This window comes from Tupaia chinensis, unplaced genomic scaffold, assembly GCF_000334495.1.
Source record: "Tupaia chinensis unplaced genomic scaffold, TupChi_1.0 Scaffold000634_1, whole genome shotgun sequence".
Classification (NCBI taxonomy): Eukaryota; Metazoa; Chordata; class Mammalia; order Scandentia; family Tupaiidae; genus Tupaia; species Tupaia belangeri.
The window spans coordinates 4,432,202-4,445,584 of record NW_006160154.1 but is presented as its reverse complement, the minus strand read 5'-3'; positions in this window follow the sequence as shown (position 1 = coordinate 4,445,584).

The following is a 13,383-nucleotide window of genomic DNA, read 5'->3' as shown; positions in this document are numbered from 1 at the left end:
TGGCGCGGGGCGGGGGGGGGGCACCAATAGCAGCTGATTTCTGATCAGTGCGTATGGGAGGCAACACAGAGCAGTGGTTAAGAGCCTGGACTCTGCAAGCTGTTGACCTGTTGATCCGAGCAGTGTCCCTGGGCACCTGTGGACTTTGGGCAAATTGACCAACTCCTCTTTGGGGAAAGGAACCAGATTCTACATGGCCAAGTGAGGGAATAGTAAGAAGAGAGGGGTTTTCATATTTTAAAATGTCTGTTCAACAAATATTTGATATGTCTACTGTTTGCCAGGCATTATTCTAGAACTTCCATACACAGAGAGGACAAAATTTTAAAAAGGCCTCTATCCTCCGAAAGCATACCTTCTTAGTGGCAGCAAATATTGAATAAGAAGGTGATGGAAAAGGAAGGACAGCACCTTAGCTTGAGGAAACAGTAGAAGTGTAAGAACTGATGCACTGCCACCTGTGGGGTTCTACAACCTGCACCTGACTCACTATTGCCAATTCTCCAAGATTTCATTTTTTCATTTAAAACATTTTTTTAAGTTTATTTCATCCGAGAAAGAGAGAGACAGCTGCTCTCAACAGAGTCCTCATGCCATAATCCACCGCATCTCAGCCGCCCTGGATTATACGTGTGTGTGTGTGTGTGTGTGTGTGTGTGTGTGTGTGTTCGGCATGCACAGGTAGGTCTTGGAACATGAACCCAGGATCTTCCCATGTGAGTCCAGTTGCATTACCGCCATATCATGGCCTGTTCACAGAGTTTTATTTGCTTGTTTGTTTTTATTTTTATTTACTTTTTTTGCCATAGGGTACATGCATTAGCTGGAGAGAGACAGAGACAGTAAGAAGGGAAGTGAGAAATCACTTCTCCAGGGGGAATAGCCACACTGCAATCCTTTCTCCTCCATTCTCCTCTCAGGATTCTGGGCATGCAAACACACTCACCCAGCATGATTTTCAAGCTGCTGAGTCCAGAGTTCAAACTGCTTTTAGCCACATAGGAGTCTAGCACCTTAACCACCAAGCCACCTGCTGGTCCCCCAAATGTTATTTGTAACAGTTTTGTTGAGATATAATTTACATACCCTAAAACAGTGGCCCCCAACCTTTCAGACATCAGGAACCAGTTTCATGGAAGACATTTTCCTCTGGACTGGAGAGAGGGGGGTATGGCTTTGGGATGTTTCAAGTGTATTACACTTATCGTGCAATCTATTATTATTACATTGTGATATATAATGAAATAAACACACAAATCACCATAATGCAGAATCAGTGTGATTCTCGAGCTTGTTTCCCTGTAACTAGATGGTTCCATCTGGGTCATTTGAGAATCTAATACTGCTGCTGATCTGACAGGGGGCGGAGCTCACATGCTAATGTGAGGGATGGGGAGGGGCTGTAAATTCAGATGAAGCTTTGCTGACTGGTTCACCTGCCATTCACCTTCTGCTGTGTGGCCCAGTTCCTAACAGGTCATGGGCCAATACCAATGCATGGCCTGGAAGATGGAGACCCCTGCTCTAGAATCCATCCAATTTAAGTGTATAATAGAGTGATTTTTAGTAAATAAAGAGTTGTACAACCGTCCCTTCGATCCAGTTTTAGAACATTTCCATCACTCCATGAATCTGGCTAAGAGCAAGATACTGATTTTGTTTCTGCAGTAAAGGAGGCAGTCTTTTGTTTGGACTGTGTTCTGGCCCAAGGGAAGGCAGGAGAATCCAGACCTCATCCTGTAATGTACTGTAAACTCAGGGAAGGGTCTTGTCCACACGGTCTCAGTTTCCTCACATTCAAGTCCCCTTGCAGTTCTAAGATCTTATGAGTTTTAAATTTTTGAAAATTTGACCATAGAGAGAGAGACAGAGAGAGGGAAAGTGAGAAAGCAAGCTGCCAGGTCTGGGACTTGAGCTGCAGTGAGCCACGTGGGAGTCCAATGCCTCAACTACCATGCCACCTGCCAGTCCATTCTTATGTTTTTACTTAAAGATCTGTGCATCTGTGGCAGTTAAAGGAAAAAGCATTGGGAGGAGAGAGAGGGTTAGAGTAAAATAAAGGAGGGACTGCTGATCAGAAAATTACGAGGAGGCATTCACATGGGGTGTATCGGGAATTTAGTAGACAGGGGCATGCTTTGAGGGCCTTCAAGGACTCAAGACAGTCAACTGCCATACAGATAGCAGTGAGACTTTTAGCTATTACCCTTTTATAGCAGAGAATGCCCCAAGATATGGTATTCTGGAACAAGGCTCCCATTTGGGTCCTATCATTAGGAATGTGAATTTGATCAGGTTAACCTTTATAATCCTCTGCTCCTTTATCTGTGGGTAACAAGCTCATCCAGCTTCATCTAGTTGACGGTATGTGTGTAGCACATAATCATGCTTGGTGCTAAGTACTTAATGTTTTTAAATTGTAACGGCTTTTTTAGAAATATTCATTTGATGGCAATGTTTGAGTGGAGGACAGCGATTTGTTCCATGTTTTTCAGAATCTGGTTCCCTGAGCAGTTGTGTCAGAATCAGAGAACATTGTTTAAAATGCGAATCGTAAGCCCAATCAAAATTGGATGCATCTGAATATTGAAGTGGGCCCTAGAGATCGGCATTTTAAATAACAGGCTCCTAGGTGACTCTTAATGCATATTTAAGATTAAGAAACACGGTGACTGGGTTAACTCCCAGTAAATTATTATTTTGTTATGTTTTGCAACTACTGCTACAAATCATTGTTATTATTTTTTTTAAATGAACTAAGCTTTCCACCCCCATGTTTTGAGTTTTCACCCTCCGAATGTAATATAATTCTTCAGCTTAAACAGGTATAATGAGAACAAATGGCTCTGAAATGTACAATAGAAAAATATTGTTCACTGGGTTATTTTTCAAAAAGAGCACTAGGCTGTTTATAAATAAGCAGACCTCCAATGATGTCTATCAAAATGGCAAGTCTACCACGACATGAAATGTAAGTGAAAAAAAATTCTTAAGGTACATTTGATCTATGAGTTTAAAACAAACTTTCTGAAATAATGATAGATTCCATTTATTTCTTTCATGAGAAAGAAACAATCCCTCAACATGGTTTCACACTGAGATCCATCCCCAGCATTTCCTAGCCAACCAGGATCATGTGCACGGGTCCCCTTTGTGCACAGGTCAACCTGGGAACCGAACCCTGATCTTCCATAGGGTTTCCAGCTTTGCAGTGTTGCACTAGCACTGTGCCAATGTCGCTAGGTGAAATTATTGCTAGTAAATGAGCATACAAAAGTCCAAACCCAGCTTGGGGAAGGTTCATCAAAGGCTTCCTTTTGAACTATTCACTCAAACGAATAGGCTTTGGGTGAATGTGTAGGCTTTAGACAGGTAAAGAAAAGGGAAGAGTTATCCAGTTAGAGTGTGTACAGGGCACAGAAATATGGGGCAGCATGGTTTTGGTGAGAAACTATGAAGAGTTAAAAAATATGATTGTAATTAAAGGGTGACTAGAGAGGAATACAAGTTGACATTGTGTGCTGTATTGAAGAAGATGGAAAGGACATTGAGGCTTAAACAACATTGGCTCTGTTTAGTAAGGTCAGATTTGAATGTTAGCAGGTCCAGATATGAAAATAGGTACAAATCCATGATAACTTCCAGATATCTCACACAGGTAACTGGGCTGGAAAGAGGCTGCCATTTACCTTAGTAAGAAGCAGAAGAGCAGCGTGAGACATATGGGGGAAAGACGCTTTTGGAGATGTCTCTGCGACATCTAAGTGGAAATATTTGATAAAAATTGGAGTATTGGGCTGATATTAAGGGGAGAGACCTCAATTAGAGAGGGCAATCTGGAAATCAGCAGTTTATAGTAGAGAGTTAGGCTAAGGTATGCAGAAAATACATCAGGAGATCTTGGAATAAGATAACAGATCTGAGAATGAAGTCTTGACAATCAGGAAGAATCCAGAAAAAGCAATAGTAGAGAGAGAGTACACTGGAAAACTAAAAAGAGAAAATACAATGGGGAAGAAAGTTTGAGAAAGTTATTAATTATGTCAAATGCAACTTAGAGGCATTTCTTCTTTTTAATATATATTTTTAGAAGATTTTTTATTTGGGACCAGCAGATAGTATAATGGCTATGTCACTGGATTCTCATGTAGTCAACTGCAGTTTGAGTCCCAGACCTGGCAGCTTGAAACTCATGTGGGGCATGTGTACATATGTGTCCAAGACCCCAAGAGGAAAATGGAGGAGAAGGGATTGCAATGTGGCCATCCCCCCCAGTGGGTTGATTTCTCACTTTCTGTCTTTCTGGTGAGCACCTGGACCCTATAGCAAAAATATTTCTCTGGAAAAAAAAAAAAGATTTATTTATTTATTTATTTCATCCATGAGTGATAGAGACAGAGGCAGAGAGATACCTCTAGCAGGGTCTTGATGACATGATCCACTCCCAGACTTACAACAGCCCAGGTCTTGGACAGGGGCATGCTTGGTGTACTTAGGGAACCTGCAATGCCTCCCATATGGGTCAGCCTTGTAGAGCATTGTTACCACAGCCCCATTGTCTAGCTCCCAAGGTAATTTAATTTAAACCTTTTTAAAAACATGTGTTTATTTATTCTATTAGCGAGAGAGACAGAGACACACACAGACACCTCACCCCTGACAGGGTTTTAACATCATAATCTTCTCCACAGCCGCAGCCACCAGGAATCATGGGCACGCCTTCATGCCCAGAATACTCAAGGTCTCTGGACACAAACTGGTGATCTTCCCGTCGGTCTGCCTTACAGAGTCACATGTTACCACTGTGCCATCATCTGGCCCTTGAGGTCATTTCACTTAAAGAGCAGAAATTTGCAACAGTAATTGCAGTAACAGGTAGTAGAAGCAGAAATAAGATTTCAGTGGCTTTATAGTTGAATGGGAGATGAGTAAGTAGTGCCCAGGCCACAAACCCAGAAAGAATTCTTAACTTATCTGTATCACTTTTTCAGTAAAAGAATTGAGTATATTGACAATAATAAAATTTAAAAAACAGAACAAGTATATCTTGTGGACTGGATATGGAAAAGGAAAATTGTCTGGTGGGTTTTTTTTTTTTAATTTCTATATTGTTTTACCTACAGGTTTTCTCTCCAGTAAGAGTTGTCTTGTGTATAACAACAGTTTGAAGCTTTCATAATGTGTACACAACATAAGGTTTTACTTTACTTCTCTGTGATTTCTCTGGTACACCATAATTTTTGACCTCTGGAAAAAAGCTTTTTGGAGTTTATTTTATTTATAGGGTGTTTCCTTTGTGTGCATTCTCTGATGAAAAGCTAGATTTTACTTCTGCCGTAAGGATTTCTCTTACTCTTTATATGAATAGGACTCTTCCACTCTGTGTTTAAAATCTATTGTAAAAATGATTTTTAAAAATAATTTCTCATTCATGGGGAGTTTTTTGTTTGGAGCTGTAAGCCTTTCAGTGGCAGTGGTGTCTTCCCTTTATCCTCAGTGTTTAAGCACAAACCCTAGCATCTGGCAGTAGCTTCGTAGACCTCTGCTGATTGGTTGGATGGATGGATAGGCAGGCCTAGACACTGTAGGGGGATTTTTCTTCTAATTTCAAATGAAATTAAAGGGAGAGGATTAGGGGACCAGCAGGTGGCATAATGGTTATGTTGCTGGACTCCTACATAGTTGACTGCGGTTCAAGTCCTGGATGCAGCAGCTTAAACTTATGCCAGGTGCATGTGAATGCATGCCCAAAATCCTGAGAGGAGAATGGAGGAGAAGGGATTGAGGTCTGGCCATCCCCTCTTGGGGGTGATTTGGTGATTTCTCGCTTTCTGTCTCTATGCCTTTGTCTCTCTGGAGAGTGCATGCATGTACCCTATAGTAAAACTCTAAAAATAAAAAATTTAAAAAAAAGGATTAAAAGGAACCATGTTAAAATATTGATCCATACTAAGAATAATACTTTCAATTTTCAAGTAGCCTGTGATTTTCCAATTTGCTGGAAATGTTCTCTCTTCTAATGTGCTTTCTCTTCTTTTCCTCATCATTCAGAGGAAGTACTTAAATATTTTAGGACCCTATAGAGTTGGAAATGAGTTAAGGTTTTAAAATGTGGATATTAATACTATAGAATAAGAACATGATCGTATTGGGGGTGTATCTGACATTGCTAAGTGTTCTTGTGCCATTGGATAGGGGAGGTTACACTTAGCAGGACTCCAGTGCTCCAAGCAGCCAGGCGTGAGGACCGGGGCTCCAGGAGTCAGGTCAGGTGGCTCTTTGCCAAATGGGTTCTGAACATGTGCAGTATTAATAAATCTTTAATGCTGCTCCTTCCTCTGCAGCTGCTGGGGCAGCACTTTCTGCTTCGCAGAGATCCTGTGTTTGGTGCCGTTTTCCTTGGTTGTTCCCAGTGAACGTTTTAACCCAGTTTCTTGCCCTGCTTTGCCATTGTCTCACCTGACCCCCCCACCCAGTGCCTCTCACTCCAGAGCCTCTGATTTAGTGTTTCTAAGTTCCTGGGGATTTTGACTTGAATTCATAAAATTTACAGCAGTTACTCTTCTTGGACTATATTTTAAAGAGTAAAATACAGAAGGGAAAGAAAAAGTTGCTGTTTATGGTAGAGAAGAATGGAACCTTCAGCTGTTTTTACCTGACTCTTTGTCCATACAACCCTTTGCTTGCCCATATATTGGGATAAGGGGTGCAAGTGCACATTATTTGGGCAAGTGTTTGATTCCTCCATGAGATTATGTGACATGTGCTTTAATGGATATGTCAATAAAGTGGCTGCTGGCTCATTGTAAGTGACCAATTCATCCTGTTGTTTGCAAGAAATGTTTAGTGAATAACCTATTTTCAGACCTTGCTTAATGCACTGAAAATGCAAAAATACATAAAAGACATAGTAGTTTCTGCTCTCGAGGGTCTCATAAGATAGTGAGGAAGAAACAGGTATGTGATACAAGAAAATTGGTGGGTTGTGTGTATTATTCCACCTGTACCATTTTGGGGGAGGTTAGTGGTAATGATTCATTATAGGAATGAAGGAGGGGAACATTAGTAGCTCTCTCTGAGGACCAAAGTAGGAGCATGTGGTGTAGGAGCCAGAAAGGCTTTTCAGGAAGAAGGTACTTGGGCTGAGTTTTAGGTGATGCATAGGAATTCACTGGGTGGAGAAGAAGCATAAGAACAAACTAGAGAGATAAACAGACACACACACACACACACACACACACACACACACACACACTCAAATTATAACTAATCCAGAGTGTTCCAGGTGCTCTGTGATGGCTAAAGCCCAGGGCGTTGGTGGGGATGGACAGGTGAGAGATGAGGCCGAGAAGGCAGCAGTGACCAGACCATGTAGACTTTTCCACTGGGTTGTGAGTGCTGTGCTCTGCTGTGTGTGTTTCATGCCACCAGGTCTGGGACTTGAACCGTGGTCCACCATGAGGGAGTCTAGCACCTTAACCACCATACCACCTGCTGGCCCCCTCAGCCCATTTTAAATATAGCTCAGCAGTTCTTTTTAAACTATAAGTAAGCTTTCTTGAACACACGGTTTTTAGGACAGGGACATTTGTGTATGTGTGTGATGTAACCCAAAACCTCAGGGCAGAGAGAATGCTCACTGAACATCTGTTGAATGAATGGGTGAACATAGGAAGGCAAGAGAGAGAAAGATGGAAAGGAGAATTATCTGTCCTGTGAAATACTACCACATGATAAGGGAAAATGAGCACCAGAAAGAATCTTTGACTTTGGTAACTTATCCACAGTTGTAGGTCACCATAAAAAAGAAAACTTTTGAACAGAAGGCTAATTTTCTATGTGAGGCCACAGCGAAATCAGGTTGGGTCCCCCCGGCCACTTATTTACTCATGAAAAGCTCTCTTTCACCTTCTTAATTTGAGTTTATTTGGGCACTGTTAAACTAAAAACTATAAAGAATTTGTTCTTATTTATTTGAATTACCTCTTTTTTATCAACTTTTATTTATTTATGATTTCAGAGTTTGTCCTGTAGAATGTTCAGTTGTTTTCCACAATGGTTTTACTAGTGTGTTTGGAAAATAGACAGGAACAAGCTATTTCGAAGATTTCTTAAGAGTCCTATTCCAGAGCTCAAATAACAGCCAATGAAAACATACCTGCTCAGTGGTACAGTTTCCCATCTACAGTCAAATACACTGTTTCATTTTTGGAATCTGGACTGTTTGTGTCTATTTCTTCATGAGTTTATAACTCATGTTTGACACTGACATGAAAATAAATGAGAGTCAGGTAGCCAAATATCCTTTTTTAAATAGCAGGAGGGTGAGAACCCTTTCATTTAAAATTCTAGTACTTGGGAGTCAACGTACAATTTTTGTAGATTTCAATTTATAGATTCTCTTTATAATTTACTTTTATCATTTTACAATATTTTATAATTGTAATTTGATTTACAGTTTATAACTTAAATTGATACTCCATAAGTTCAATATAGCCGTCAGTCAAGGAAATTTAACCTTGTAAGGAAACATTAGTAGGGAAGCTCTGAACACTTTAAGGTAAAAGCTAGTAATCAGAAAGTCCAAAGACAAGGTTAGAAGTCTTGTCTGGATGTTTAGCCTAAAAAGAAAGCCTTTCAAGGTCTAGGATTCACTTTTGGTGATAACGTATCGTTGTTTTGACAGGGAACGCCTGCTTTTAGGGCTCTCCAACATTTATGTACTTGCCTTTTTCCAACCCACCCATACAATAGGAGTACATTTCAAGACAAACATTTGAACCACAGAGAAAGCAAAGGTCTTTGAAGGAGAATACTGAAAATATGTACTCATAGATAGGAAGAGGACATGTTTTATTCGGTGAAAGCAAAAGTGACTATGTGAAATATCCTCCACTAGATGTTTGCGATTGTAAGGATATATTGGGGGAGGGGGTGTATTTGAGATTTACATGAGTGAAATCTAAACATTTGGAGTCCTATTTTCTTCATGGAGGATGGAGCCATGTGTAGGAGGGCTTAAGAACATAAGAGCACACAGCACCTTCCGGGCACTGACTGTTCAACCCTGGTCACCAGCTCAGCAAGTCTACCTGAGCAATCCTGTGTTTTCCTCTGCAAAATCTAGGGACGTGGTCGGTCTTTCCATCCACCTGGTGGTTCTCTCCCTTAGTATTGGATCCAGAGCTGGATGCAGCTCATCCAACTTTTGTTCTTGTATTCTCTGAAAAAAATACACATGCATGTTAGGGCCATTTACTGCTCCAAGAAGTTTTACATGTTGGAGAAGTTTGCAAGTGTTTATGAAATCTCAACAGGTTGCCAGTCTCAGTAGCTAATGCTTTCCCTTTCGGTGTATGCACACTTTCTTTCCTCCAACCTCCAACGTGCCCTGTGCCACCTTCCTGCCATGTATTCACCTTCCTTCCCTGCTCACAGAGGAAACAGAGGTGCTATCAGAAAGAGCACTCAGCTTCTGCTTCCACCATCTCCCAGGTGCCACCTCTGATGGCCAGTTTGCACTGCTTCTCCTATCTGATTCCTTGGGACCATTGGACATGTTTGGTCACCTCTCTTCCATGGAACTTGTTCTGCTATTGGCCTGCAGGTATCACAAGCTCGTTCACTTCATGTGACTGTGGCCCTTGCTGCCCTCCATTCCAGGAGGGCTCTGCATAGTCACTGGCTCTTCCTGTCACTAGATTTTATTTTATGGTCTAGGGACCATATCTTAGCATGAGGAAAACTGGAAAAGTATCTGGGATTTTCATTTAATGTAGAATAGGCAGGCTTTGCTTTTTTAGGGAATCCCTCAAACATAAGAGAGTTCAAAGATAATGACAGTTGTCCACATAAGACCTTGTCTAGCAGAATTGGGGTCACTGATGTGATGCTAATTACACCCAAACTGGCACTGTCTGGTGAAACTAAGCTTTACCTTTCATATTTATAGTGTGTACTAAAATCTCTATTTTTTTTTTAATTACAGGGGGCACATACGCTCACCAGAGAGTGAGAGATGGGGAAAGAAATAGGGCATCATGCTGTTATCCCTTTTCCTCTGTTTCTCTATTCTGTCTGGATCCTGGGAACACACACACTTGCATCCAGTGAGATTTTTAAGCTGCTAAGGCTGGAACTCAAACCACGGTCATCCACATGAAATCCAGCTCTTAATGTACAGCACTGAACCACTGAGCTATGGATCAAGCCCTGCTTTTAGTTTTTAATTTTTTGAAAGTATACTCATTTAGAGTCCAGTAGGTGGCATAGTTGTTAAGAATGCTGGACTACCACATGGGCAACTGGAGTTTGAGTCACGAACCTCGTGGCTTGCTTTCTCACTTTCACCACGTGGCCAACTGGAGTTTGAGTCACGGACCTCGTGGCTTGCTTTCTCACTTACCTTCTTTCTCACTCTGTCCCTCTCTGGTCCACACATTCCCTATAGCAAATAATAAATAAAGTTAAATACTTCTTTTAAAAAAGTATACTCATTTATTTCTTCGATGAGAGTAACAGCAAAAGAGAAACAGAGACAGAGAGATAGGCACTCCAAAAGGGTCTTCACGCTGAAATCCACCCCTCATTTCAGCTGATCTGAGTCACAGGCATGAATGTGTTTGTCTCGTGTGCTTAGGGAAATTTTGGGATTTAAACCCAGGACCTTCCTATGTGGGTCCAATTGTGTTGCCACTGTGCCACCACCTGGCCCCTAAATGTTTTTGTTTCTAAAGAAAGCAGCAAACTAGTGATCTAAGCCTGAGACTCAGAGCAAAACCAACACAAAGCAAAGTAGATAGAAAGGAATTGTAAATGAAAAAGAAAAAAAAAATTACTGAATTATTGAAGAGAGAACATCACAAGTGTAAGAAACCCAAGAGCTATTTCTCAGGCAAGCAGGCAAACTCACAGATATCTACTCAAAGGTGAAAAAGACATGCCAAAGTGAATGAGAAAAGGGATGTGGCAACATCTTCAACTCTTCAACTCTTGTTTGTGTAACTGTAGAGCCCCCAAGTAGTCTTCCTGAACCACTGCCTGCAATTGTCTGAATATTGACATTCCTCCAAAATCAGTTGAAATCTAATATCCAATATAATAGTATTAAGAGCTGGGACCTTTAGGAAGTGATTAAGTCATGAGGGTTCCACCATCTGAATGGGATTAATGACCTTCTCTTTTTTTATTATTTATTTATTTTACATTCATTCACTTTTAAAAATTTTATTTATTTATTTATTTATCTATTTTACATTCGTTCACAGAATGGGATAAATGACCTTCTGAAAGATGATCAAGGGAACTCCCTGACCCCTTTCCTCATGTGAGGACAGGAAGTCCTCACCAGACACTGAATCTTCTGGAGACTTGACCTTAGATTAGCCTCCAGAACTGTGAGCAATACATTTCCATTGTTTATAAATTATCTAGTCTAAGATATTTTGTTATAGAAGTCCATAAGAGCTATGAGACTGAACCACGGTCAACTATGTGGGAGTCCAGCATCTTAACCACCATACCACCTGCTGGCTGCAGCCTCATTTTTTAACACAGAGGTAAAATCTTGTATATAATACATGAAATATAACAGTACATTTAAAGAGAATCATTGACTATCATAATGTAGATTCATTACAGGAATATAAGAGTAACTGTATTAACACAGATTAATAGGTTGAATCAAAAACTCAGGTAAAAGCTTATGTCATTAGATCCTGAGAAGATATTTATCAAATTTATATCTCTTTCCTATTGGCATCAAAATAATCCTTAAAAAACTGACAGTATGGGGCCGGCAGGTGGCATGGTGGTTAAGGGCACTTGACTCCCACATGGCTGACTGTGGTTCATGTCCTGGACCTGGTGGCTTGCTTTCTAATACTCTCTCTCTGGTCAAATTAAAATAAATAAATTTAAATAAAAATAATTATTGGGAAAAAAAACTGATGGTATGAAGATGCACTGTGGGGTAGAATGTGTAACCCTACTAAACAACAGCTAACTTAAATGTGAAACCCTAGAAATGTTTCTATTAAAATTGGAACGAAAGCCCAAGGACATCTGCTTTCACTATTATTATTTACTATTTCATAAAAGTTTTGAGAAATACTCTTAGATATCAAATAGAATAAGAGCTTTAATTGTTTACAAGTAAAAACATTATAGGGCCAGCAGATGGTGTGGAGATTAAGGTGGTTGGATCCTACATGACTGACAGCTGTTTGAATCCTAGACCTGGTGGCCTAAAAACATGCCAGGCATGTGTGTGTAAATGTGTAGCTCAAATCTTGAGAGGAGAGTTTGAGAGAAGGGATTGTGACATGACCATTCCCCCACGGGGTGCTCTCTCACTGTCCCTCTCTGCCTTTCTTTCTGTCTGTCTCTAGTGAACTCATGTACCCTATAAAAAAAAAATAAGAAAAAAATCACAGCCAACATTGTTATCTTCCTAAAAACATTCCATATTAATAAATTTGGAAGTATTTCACTTGATAAAGAATCAATGAAGTGGCCAGACTGGGGTGTCCTGTCTGTGATGACCACTTCAGCCCTTGCGGGGGTGCAAGTAGGCACAACATTCTGAAATTTTTTGGTCATTGCAACAATCTTGATCGGGAGATGAGAAAATGCTTGAAGAATGAGTACATTGTAAAGAGGACTAAGAGCTGGGAGCATGGTGATGCGATGCAAAAGAAACTTCAATCCTCCAGAGGAATCTGAAAAATAAATTATGTTTTCTCTGAATGCCTTGACTGAGAGAAGACCTAGACTCTTGTTGATAGCCGAAAGAATTCTGTGTTATTTGGTCTCCAGTCCTTTGAATGGAGACCATGAGAAACGAACCACAGAGAAATATGAAAACCCTGGATTCTGCCATGTTTCTTCCTTTTATTTACAGCTAGTTAACATTTGAGTAACTTCTCTCTCTCAATAAAATAATTTTAATTAAAAAAAATTGTTAAAGTAAATTAAGTTAGTTCGCTGCTATGCCAGTCAATAGTCTCACTTTACTTGGTCTGAAACATTGTTATGATTCCCAAGTGAACCAGAGTCTCCTTCAATAAGAAAATAGATTCCTTGTCTATTGTGGTTTTGTCTTCTTCCTAATCCTAGAAAGTCTGTCACACAGGTTCAACCACAGAGTGTGGAGGGCTGAGCACCCAGCTCTACTTTAAGCTCATCTGAAAGGTAAGCGTCACTGCCATGAAGTAGGAATGTGCTGGGCCAGGGGGAGTATAACAACTATACAATGGTCTTTCTGTTTAAAGAGTATCTTGAAAAAAGAATAACCTAAGGAATCCATATCAATTGGTACATATTAAATAATTTAAGACCTCTAAGCGTTTCTTTTTTTTTTTTTTGGAGAGATTTTCACTGTAG